General features: G+C 43.2%; 1 non-coding gene across 1 annotated transcript; it reads left to right on the forward strand.

Moving 5' to 3' along the window:
* The first annotated feature begins 9,701 nt into the window (after positions 1-9,701).
* On the forward strand, positions 9,702-9,807 carry LOC132619185 (small nucleolar RNA R71). The gene has a single exon (XR_009574603.1). It is a non-coding gene; the product is annotated as a small nucleolar RNA R71 (small nucleolar RNA).
* Positions 9,808-12,238: the final 2,431 nt, after the last annotated feature.

Below are 12,238 nucleotides of genomic sequence, written 5' to 3' on the forward strand. Positions count from 1 at the left end.
AGAATCGGGACAAGAATGGATGAGAATAGAAAGCACTCGCGCTCACAAAGAAGTTCATGATTTACAAGTGCAGATACCATATTCTTGCCTTTAATTTCAATGCCTAACACTTTCGGATGGTTCAGTTGTGAACACTATAGGACTTGTTCTTGGGTTGTAATGTAGGCTCGGGGACGGGTAGGATACTCATTTGGGAATTAGTGACTCATCCTCCTCGACACTACAGATTTTGACCTTTCTTCTCCTGCCCAATCTATTCATTCTTCAACTCATGCCTAAGATGTGATTTTACTCTTATTAGAATTTACAATCTTTTTATGAGACAATATTATTATTATTGTAAGACTATATATATTTATAAAACACATCCAGTTCTCGACTATGCAACTCACACACCCCCTGCTTTAGGCTCTTGGGCTTTACTTCACACATATACCACCCCCAGCTTAGGCGATTTGCCTATTTTCTCTAGTAGTGTCAAGGAGGGAACGGGTGCAAAGATGGAATGAGTTCATGAAGTGGGGAGAAGGTTTGTTACGGCTAATCAAGAGAAAAAGTCAAAGGCTCAACGTGGGAACTAGTGATATTCATATAGAACAGGTTTTGGGCTTTTTAAGGCTGACATGACTATTTAGAAGGAAAGCCTATGATCACTTCACAACAAACTATCCTAAGCAATATAGCACGACCTACCAGACAAGTTCTGGATCCACAAATGCTAACAATGAACACAAGAAGTTCTCACACTCACAATGGCATAAGGATTTGAACACTCAATTCATACACACTCTAATATCTATGATGTCACAAAAAGAACCATACATGTCAATTCATTACAACCTGAGATAATCAATAAACTTTCGGAAGGGTCAATTTCAAATCAATCCATTTTCAAGTTCACAAATATCTTTTTTCATTCAAAATTCATGCCAACAGTTCAAAATGCAACAACCATGAAAGTCACAATTACTTTAAATAAAATTTAACAAATATATATACTACAAGGTACATCAGGCTACCCCACCCCCAACAAAAAAAGGGATGCATTGTCCCTAATGCATCAAAAATCATACCATCACCCCATGGTAGAGGGGCCGACCTGAAATGCTTTAATTTTGCTGTTGCTGCTGAGGTGTCTCCTCCGCAGCAGTGCGACCGGGAGCCCTCTCTACTACTGGCTCAGTGGACTGAAGAGGTGGAGCTGACTGGCTCCGTGGCTGCAGGTTCTGAGGAGCTATCGTAATTGGCGTGACTGGTGCTGGGATAGCACTAATGCTGGAAGATGCGCCGGTGAACCTCGTGTCCAGGTGTGACCGCCGAATACCCTCCTGAAGCTCGAGGTCTTCATCCTCATTGTCCTCCTTCTCATCCTCATCATCAGCCAATGTAACAGGCCTCTTTCTTTTGCAACTTTCCTTAGGCTCATCCTCAGTCACCAAGTCAACTACTCGAATCAAATCGAAAATGCTGGCGACTGGTGCAGGTGGTGTCAGGTCATCCACAATAACCTGCTCTCTTGTCCGAAGGGCCACAATCTCAGCTCGGAGCTGGTCAAGCTCGGTCTTCAAATCTCCCGAAGTACCAGACTCACTCTTTTTCTCAATAGTGAGTATCCGCATCTCTAAACTGTCAAGTCATGCATTGACCCTAGCATGATGCCTCTCCATAGCCTCCTGAAGAGGCTCCACCTCCGGTGCAATATCTTTCCAGACAAACCTACCCAACTGCTGTAATATCCGGGTCACCTGCTGATCAGCACGCTCTGCCTTGATTGCAAACTCTCTGAAGTTGGCTCTGTTGAAAACAAAGAGATCCTCGGAAGCTGATGCTGCGGCTGACGAAGGAATAGGAGATGCAGATGGAACAGCAGGCCGATGTGGTGCCTCAGAAGAAAGGGTAGCATCAGCTACAGATGGTGTGGAGGCCTCTGTTGTGGACAGTCCTTCCGTGCCTATATCAACTGTGCCCTGAGGAACTGAATCAATGACATGCTCAGCTTGCTCACCCATGAGATCTAGCAATGAAGTACTGGTGGCCTGAGATGTACGTAGGGTCTCATCCCTACTCCGTTTGATATCACACACCTTTGTTGCGGGGAGAATAGCTGCAAATGTATCAATGTGCCTTACCTGGGCCAACCTACACAAGTGCGTCATAAGGCACGGGAATATCAAGGCTGTCGCCTCCTGTGGTACGTGTGCCCGAATAGCTCTCCTAATCAGATCACCCAAGTTCATTGGGTACCTGGATAGCATGGTACCCACAATCACTGCTCTTACCGGTGTGACTATGTTATTAGCTCTCGTGGGCAGAACCCGATATATGACGAAATTCCACCAAAATTTAGCCTCCAAGCTTATATTCGCCTTATGGATTTTGGCAGCCATGTTTCTCACCCATGGGGCCTGATCCACCGGCCCTCTAGCCATCACCGTCGCAAACCATTCCCGTACAGATTGCTCAGCCCTTCTTTCAAACTTATCATCATATTCCACTGTGGTCGGTGCCACGAAGTCATCACTAAAATAAAACCTGTTGATTGTACAGGCTGAGATGTCAACATGGACACCCCGAACATACACTGTGTCTAATGGAGGGGCGACTTTCAAAGCTTTCTTGTTCTTGTGCCGCTGCTCGAGCATTACTCTGTAGGTAGCATAGAATTCCGGAACCATGGTCGGGCAATAATCCCCTGGAGGCTGTGTGAATGCCTCAAGATGATAGTGCTGGATGAGATCAGTAATCCGAGGGTAGCTCTCTAAGCCGGTCATACTGATTTGTTCTTCTTCTTGAATATTTCTCCTCGGATTACCCCCGCTGACTGTAGTGGCCCCTTTTACATAGTACTTTCGGCACCCTTCATAGGGGAAGCGGATTGCAGCTCTCTCCATCTTTTGCAGCCGCAGCCGCTCTTGCTCCTCATCTGAATTTTTCTCAGGAGCGGCTGGTTGTTCTGTTGCTGCATCGCTAGAATCAGCGAATGTGGAGAATGAAGTCCCCTCTGTAGACTGAGAGGAGAGCAAAGTGGGTGATTCTGTTTGGGGCGTGGTGGTCTGTGCCCTCGATCTAGTCATTGGGACTATCGCTTGACGTTCAGAGTCAGAGGGTTAATCCTTAAGAGTAAGGATTGTTTTCCCTCGACCTCGACCTTTTCTGGGACCACCACCCCGCTTGACTGGGTTCTTTGGAGGCATACCTGAGAAAAGAACACACTTTATTGTTAAGACAACCATACAAACATAACAGAATCAGACAAAAGTACAAGACATGTGATAATGTTAAAGTTGCCAGTGGTCCGTCGATGTGCTATAAGAGTTGTCGAACAGATCGACGGAGCGTCGAAGTTCCCGTCGAATTGATCGACGAGCCGTCGATCTCTTGTTAGCCACTGGAAATTTCAACTAAAAGACGGTGGGAAAGACGCCCCGTCGATCTCATTATCGATCTCTTGTTAGCCACTGGAAATTTCAACTGAAAGACGGTGGAAAAGACGCCCCGTCGATCGATTCGACGGGCCGTCGAATCCACCGTTGATGTTGTTTTGGTTAAGAACTTTAAGAAGGCTCATTCGACGTTGAGTAGGACGGTCTGTCGATTGAATCGACGGGCGGTCGAACTGAGCGTCGAATGTTTTCGCATGCTAAAACTACAGATCGCATACACTTCTTTGGCTGAGGTGCCAATCGTCACGTATTTTGGGGTTACTAAGACTTCACCCCATGTTAGCTTGGGTTAGACTAGGGAAAACACTTGGCTGGAAAAACAACTTGAAGGTCGTAATGCCCTCCAAGCCATCGTGACACACAATGCCATACTTTGTCATTTCAGCGAACAGTTGGTGGGCTAAACAACAACAACCTCATGAATGAGGTGTGTTTGTCGTAATGCCCTCCGACTCGGCTAAAGATCAATGACCCAATCAACCACAAACAAACCAACAAACCACCCCCAGCAAAAAATATGAGCATCCCAGGCGAAATAATAAAATAATGCAAAAATAATCAAAACAAGCAAAAATAATCAAAACAATCCATGGAATGCAAAAACAATCAACACAAGGGAGCACACAATCCACTAATTCACATACCTTAAAATGGAAAGAATATGATTTCAGCCCTTAAGGAAGAAAAAACACCCGAAGAATCACACACACAGAGGGACAGAGTAGTAGGGCAGGAAGGAAGTGACGGGTGTGGGGTGGTGAAGGAAGGGGGAAGTGGGTGGGGTAACGGTTATGAAAAAAGAGAAGAGGTGGAGAGAGAGAGAGATGTTATATAAAAAAAATGAGAATCGGTGCAAAGACGTGGGTTATATAAACCCACGTTTTTGAACCGTCGCGGTAAAAGGATGGAGCGTCGATTGATTCGACGCTCCGTCGAGTTCCCCTTTTTTTTTTATAAATGAAAAAGAGAGAAGAATACCCGTCGATCTGACCGTCGATCAGTTCGACGGAGCGTCAAACCTGTCGTCAATTTGCCATTATTTCCAGTGACCAATCTTTCATGCGATCCACTCGACGGTGCATTCGACGTCTCGTCGATCAGATCGACGTTTCGTCGAATGTGTCGTGTAACTGCTTTCTTGGAAATTTCTGGGTTCAACACTTAGGTTCCTCAACACATCAACAAACATTAAAAAAACACAATAACAAAATTCAACGGAATAAAAATATATTTCGAAAATGCACATGGGTTGCCTCCCAAGAAGTGTACAATTTAACATCGCGACACAACGTAATACCACTTTTGATGCTAAGATCCGGTGCCATGTTTTAACCGGTGAGCTTCAACAATCTTGTCTCCATCAACCATCCAATGGTAGTGCTTTACCCGATGGCCATTCTCCCTGAAAGTACGCGTCCCATCGTCGGATTTTAAATCCATTGACCCATTGGGTGACACACTCACCAAAGTAAAAGGGTCGGACCACTTGGATTTCAACTTGCCCGGAAAGAGCTTTAACCTTGAATTGAACAGCAACACCGAATCAACCGGTTGAAAATCTCGCTTCAGAAGTTTGACATCATGATAGTGCTTCATCCTTTCTTTGTACAAACTCGCACTCTCATAGGCATGATATAGAAACTCATCCATTTCATTCATTTGAAACAACCGCAGCTTGGTTGCTTCGTCCCAATTTATGTTCAATCTTTTTAATGCCCACAAAGCTTTGTGTTCAAGTTCAACAGGTAGATGACAAGTTTTACCGAACAACAATCGATAAGGAAAAGTACCAATGGGTGTCTTGAACGCTGTTCTATAAGCCCAAAGAGCATCATCAAGCTTAGATGACCAATCAGTTCTGTTTGCATTAACCGTCTTGGATAAAATGCTCTTTATCTCCCGATTGGAGACTTCAACTTGCCCACTAATTTGGGGGTGGTAAGGAGTTGCCACCCTGTGCTGCACTCCATATTTCTCCAAGAGATTAGCGAATTGCTTGTTGCAAAAGTGAGTGATACCATTACTAATGATTGCCCTTGGAGTGCCAAACCTTGTGAATATGTTTCTTTTGAGAAATTTGGTGACACTCTTGCCATCATTGTTGGGAAATGCTACAGCTTCAACCTACATGGACGCATAGTCAACCGCAACAAGGATGTATCGCATACCACGAGAACTCACAAATGGCCCCATAAAGTCAATGCCCCACACATCCAATAACTCAACCTCCATGACAAAATTCATTAGCATTTCGTGCTTCCTCTCAATTGACCCTTGGCGTTGACATTGGTCACAAGATTTCACCATCAAATTTGCATCATGATAAAGGGTGGCCCAATAATAGCCACATTCAAGCACTTTAGCTGTTGTACGGTTCCCACTGTGATGACCCCCCACGGGAGAGTCATGGCAAGCTTTCAAGATTTCCATGGCCTCGGATTCAGCCACACATCGCCGAATGATGTTGTCGGCACAAGTTCAGAATAAATAGGGCTCATCCCAATAGTATTGACGACTATATCTCAAGAATTTCTTCTTTTGATAAGCTTTGATGTCGTCGAGGATAATACCCGTCACTAAGAAGTTGGCGATGTCTGTATACCAAGGGGCAACCTCACAAGATACAGCCAAGAGTATCTCATCGGGGAAAACATCATTTAACTCAAGATTTCCAGTCGGTCTCCCAGCTTCCTCAAGTCTAGATAGATGATCCGCAACTTGGTTTTCACAACCGTTTCGATCTTTGACCTCAATGTCAAACTCTTGCAACAACAATACCCAACGAATCAACCGCGGCTTTGCATCTTTCTTTGTTATCAAATATCTCAAGGTCGCATGATCCGTATGAACAACCACTTTGGATCCAAGTAGATAGGCTCGAAACTTCTCAAATGCGTAGACAATGGCCAGAAGCTCTTGCTCGATGACGGTATAATTCATTTGAGCTCTATTGAGGGTCTTGCTAGCATAATAAATTGGGTGCATGATTTTGTTGTGCCTTTGCCCAAGCACCGCACCAATAGCGAATCCGCTTGCATCACACATGAGCTCAAATGGCATTGACCAATCGGGAGATACAATAATTGGAGTAGAGGTGAGAATTTCCTTCAACTCATTAAATGACTTAAGGAACTTCTCATCAAATGCAAACTTAGCTTCTTTTTCAAGAAGCTTGCACATCGGGTTGGCGATCTTGGAGAAATCTTTGATGAACCGCTGATAGAACCCGGCATGTCCCAAGAAGCTACGAACCCCTTTGACAGAGATTGGTGGAGGGATCTTGGCTATAACATCAACTTTTTCTCGGTCTACCTCAATACCCTTCTCGAAAATCCTATGGCCAAGGACAATCCCTTCTTTCACCATGAAATGACATTTCTCCCAATTAAGTACAAGGTTGGTTTCTTCACACTGCTTCAATACCTTACCGAGATTGGCAATACATTCGTCAAAAGAGTCACCAACAACAGAAAAATCATCCATGAAAACTTCCAAGAAATCTTTCACTATATCCTAGAAAATAGACATCATACACCGTTGGAAAGTAGCCAGGGCATTGCACAAGCCAAAAGGCATGCGGCTGAAAGCAAAGTGCCATAAGGACAAGTGAAGGTGGTTTTCTCCTGGTTCTCTAATGCAATGTTAATTTGGTTATACCCCGAGTACCTATCCAAAAAGCAATAATAAGCTCTTCCGGCTAGCCGATCAAGCATTTGATCAATAAAAAGCATAGGGAAGTGGTCTTTACAAGTCGCGGTGTTTAGCTTTTGATAGTCCATACACACTCTCCATCTGGTGACTGTCCTTGTAGGAATCAACTCATTCTTGGAATTAGGGATTACAGTGATCCCCCTTCCTTTGGCACACATTGCACCGGACAAACCCATGGACTATTTGAAATTGGGTATACAACACCCGCATCCAACCATTTGATTACCTCTTTCTTGACCACTTCTTGCATAGGAGGGTTTAGCCTCCTTTGATGCTCTACACTTGATGAACTATCCTCCTCAAATTCGATTCTATGTTCACAAATACCAGAGGGAATTCCCCTAATATCCGCAATAGTCCACCCAATAGATCTTCGATAAGCCCGCAACACTTCAAGCACCTTTTGAGTTTGTTCCTCATTTAACAAATATGAGAGAATAACCGGTAAAGTATTATCTGGGCCAAGAAAAGCATACTTCAAATGAGAGGGAAGTAGCTTGAGCTTAAGTTTTGGAGGTTCAATAATCGAAGGCTTAGCCGGAGGAGTGGTTCTTTTATCAAGATCAAGAGATAATTTCTTCGGTTCATAAGAGTACGAACCCCGGCCAATGAGAGAATTAACTGTTTCAATATACCCCTTCATGTCATCTGCCTCGAAGTTCACCAAAATAGCCGAAAGTGTTTCGTCAAAGTTCTCCTCCTCTAACTTATGATTCACCGCTTCGTTTACCACATCGAAAGAATCAATGACCCAAATGCTCTCATAAGCACTAGGAAATTTTAACCCGTTGCTAGCTTGGAAAGTTACCTCTTCATCATTGACCCAAAATTTTATTTCATTCTTTTCTGAGTCCATTAGAGCTTTCCCGATGGCAAGAAATGGCCTTCCCAATATAATTGAGACTTCTTTGCCAAACGCATAATCAAGGATGACAAAATCTGCCGGTAATAAGAATTTTTCCACTTTAACAAGGATGTCATCAACAACCCCTGCCGGTCTTTTGATGGTTCTATCGGCCATTTGGAGACTCATGCTCGTTGGTCTAGGTGTTCCCAAACCGGCTTGCTTATATATGGCTAGTGGCATCAAATTAATACTAGCTCCATTGTCACATAAAGCACGAGCAAAATCATGATGACCGATCGTGCAAGGAATAGTGAAAGCCCCGGGATCTCCTTTCTTCTCAACATTTGATGACGAAATAATAGCGCTCACACGGTGGGGGACTCCTACCGTATCATGCTTGATTGGTATTTTCTTCGTCAACAAATCTTTCAAGTATTTAGCAAATCTCGGCATTTCTTGGAATGCATCAAGAAATGGGATATTCATTGACAACCCTTTCAATTGGTCGTAGAAGCGTTGGCACTTGGCATCCTCCGTTCTTTTCATTAATCTTTGTGGGAACGGGGGACGAGATTTATATGTTTGAGTCAAGGGTTTAATTGCCCCCGTGACCTTGCTCTTTTGGGTGCTACCATCGGTAGTTTTTTTAACACTTGGCTCCTCGTCACCCTTTACACCATTAGGGTGTGCTTCCTTCTCTTTCTCAACAATAGTAGGCACTTCAATTGGTTCCTCTATTTCTTCTTCAACTTCTTCTTCAATAACCTCATCAACAATCGGCTTAACAATGATAGGTTCAACCACTCTCTGATTTACCGCATCAAGGATATTTTCACTTCTAGTAGAAATAGCTTTACATGAGGCAATGTGATCACCTCCACTACCCCTTGGGTTCGAAATTGTGTCGCTAGGAAGGCCCCATCTTTGTGGTGGATGTTGCTCACGAGAAAGATCTCGCATTTGTGACTCAAGTTTATGAATCGAAACGGTGTGAGAGCCTACGACTTCGGTCAAATTTTCGATCTTCTTGTCACTCTTATGCTGGTTGTCCAATATCTTTTCAAGCATAGATTCCATTCGAGAGGTCCCTTGATCATTGGAAGGACCTTCTCGCCAATTTTGAGAGTTAGAAGTACGACCCTTTGGTGGAACATAGGCATTGGAGTTTCGATTACCATAATTATTGTTGTTGTAATCCCTCATGTCCGACCCACCATATTCATTTCAGCCATATTGATTGTTTTGTTATTGGGGTCTCCATTGCTTTTGATAACCCCCTGAGAGTGATCGATATAATTAGCATCTTCACGTTGTGGCTGCCCCTCTACATAAGCTTCTTCTGAGACTTGGTACATTCCGGGAGCATGAGATGACATTTCTTCGACAACATTCACACTTTTAGCTTCTCTTTCTCCGAAAGCCTCTTTGACAAAAAATCCATGGTGGTTTGCAATTGAGCAAAAGCATGATCTCGCTTATGATTTTCTTTGGCCACCGCTGCAGCAGAGGGACTACCATATGACAGGATTTCACTATCGCTTGAGTGCCAAGCTTGATTGTGGGTGGTGAACTTATCGAGCAACCTGGTGATGCTGACAAATGATTTGTCCATGAAGCATCCTCCAGCTGCAGTGTTGACATCAATTTCATTCATTGTATCTAACCCCTTGTAGAACTTCTCGGTGAGAATAGCATCCGGAAACCCATGAGTTGGATATTCAGCTAGATAGTATTTGAAACGCTCCCATGCCGAATATAATTGTTCCCCCGGAAGTTGTTTGAACTCAAAGATCTTATCTCGAAGCTCAGCATTTTTGCTTGGTGGGAACCACTTCTTCAAAAATGTATTGGCTAACTCGCTGTAGGTATGAATAGAATTGCTGGGGAGCTTTTCATACCATTCCCTTGCTTGGCCAGTCAAGGAATATTTAAAGACCCGTAACCGAAGTGCATCAGCAGAAACAACACCTTGGGATTGTTGAGCACACACATGCAAGAAGTTCTTCAAATGCCGGAGTGGACAATCCTCCGAAGAATTTCGGAAATAACCTTGAAGTTTCAGTAGCTGATAGATAGAACTATCAATTTTGAAAATAGCATTTCCAGTTCTAGGAGGAATCACAGCAGAAGCATAATCAGCTTCAGTGATGAATTCCGCAAATAGATTCTCTTCCTCATCCTCTTCTGGTGCAGGTGGGTTCACTTGGAGTCCACCTTGATTTCCTTGATTCCGATTCTGTCTTCCTGCCATGCTCACCTGGTTCACCACAACAGCAAACAAGGTGTGATAGAATAGAAAAAGTTTTATAGAAAAGTATACAACAATCAGTAATTTCTAAACCGTATTCCCTGGCAACGACGCTAAAATTTGATACGCTCAAATTACACCTATTAATGGCGTAAAGCAGACGTTGTCAAATATAGTAACGCAAACAAGGTTGGGGTCGAATCCCACAGGGAATATGGAGAGAAAATGGTATTAATTGTATGCGATACTAGTCTTTAAAGGCTTTAATCCTATTCCGAATATTTTGAAAAGAGATTTGGTTTGTATTTGCTATTTTGAAGTGTTTGGAATTTGTTTGGATTGGGAGAACCAAAGTTGTGTCCCCGCTATGATTAGATGCTATGCTATGGGTGTCAATATGATATATTTCTAATGGGTCGAGATTATGTATGCACTTAATCTCTAATACACTTTCTAATATTTTCCAATAGTTAGAAAGTATTGCTTTTCATGATTTTCCCAAATACAGAAAAGTTGTAAATAAGGTTGATTAAATATGTCAAGTAGAACTCATCTTATCCCTAAGCGAGTTTATTAAACGAGGGTTAGTGCCCCGAGTCCTTGTTATATTATTTCAAATCACACCCTAGTTCATCTTTCCATGGGCAAGTGTTTGCAACCACTTAAAGAACAATGAATACGAGAAATAATAAAACATATCACGACCCATTATATATATATATATATACAATGTTAGATACCCATTACATAGCACCCATCATTTGGGTCCACAACTTTGATTAAAGAAACTACTCACACATTAAGGTCTCAAAAGTAGTAAGCAATAAATGAGACATAAAACTTACAAAGTGTAATAAAGATGATGGAAAATGGAATCTTGTTGTCTTCACTAAGCTCCAAAAGGGGAGTATTCAATGCTCACCCACCAATGGAACTTTTCACGTGATTACAATAAAATCTGGCTGCTAAAAAAACCTAAAATGTTCTTTAAATTGGCTCCAAAAACGCACAGCAGCAACTGACAAAATTGCCCCCGATAGCAAGATCGACGGACCGTCGATCGTTCGGCGATCCGTCGATTTCTCCGTCCTATTTACCTTCAGCAATGTGTTCCATTCGACGGTACCGTCGACCAGTTTGACGCTCCGTCGAGTATTCCGTCTTTCTCTCCTCTAGTTGAGAAACCCTGCTTGACAACACAAACGACGAATCGTCGATCAGTTCGACGCTTCGTTGATGCCTCCGTCCTTTGTCGTATTCAACTTTGTCATCACAGAAAAATCGAACCTATCGACGCTTCAAAGGACGGTTCGTCGGCTGATTGACGGAACGTCGATTCTTCATTTCTGGCCAATTTTTCTTTTGTTCTTTGCTTTTTGCTTTTGGGCCATTATTTTCCTAAAACACAACAAAACATATTAACGAGAACGAGACTTACTTGAAAACAACCAAAATTCAAAGTAAAAAGGCGCCGAATGTGCCACAAATCTGCGACACATCAGGGGAGATTTCTTTGTCGGTCAATATTGACGGCACCATTCAGCAGACGGTGTTCTATGTCATCGAAGGAGATATGAAGTATAATGCTTTGCTTGGTAGATCATGAATACATAGCATGAGGGCCGTGCCATCGACATTACATCAGCTGCTGAAATTCTTGACATCGGAGGGGATAAAAACCGTCTGAGGTGAACAGCCCGCTGCAAGAGAGATGTTCACGATCGAGGAGGCGCCACTCTTTCCTAAAAAATCGGATCTAAACGATGATGAATCAGTCAGTGGCAAGGACACTCAATAACAACTAAAGGGCACGGGTTCGACAGCGGAGCCGAAGGGGTCGGACCCGGGGGATAAAAAGGATGATTTCGGTACACCCAGATCGTTCGTCTTACCAGATGACTCGGATGCAACCAAATCTACCGTAGAGGAGCTGGAGCAAGTTATCTTATTCGAGTATCTACCGGATAGAAAGGTATACCTGGACACGGG

This window comes from Lycium barbarum, chromosome 1 (assembly GCF_019175385.1).
Source record: "Lycium barbarum isolate Lr01 chromosome 1, ASM1917538v2, whole genome shotgun sequence".
Taxonomy (NCBI): domain Eukaryota; kingdom Viridiplantae; phylum Streptophyta; class Magnoliopsida; order Solanales; family Solanaceae; genus Lycium; species Lycium barbarum.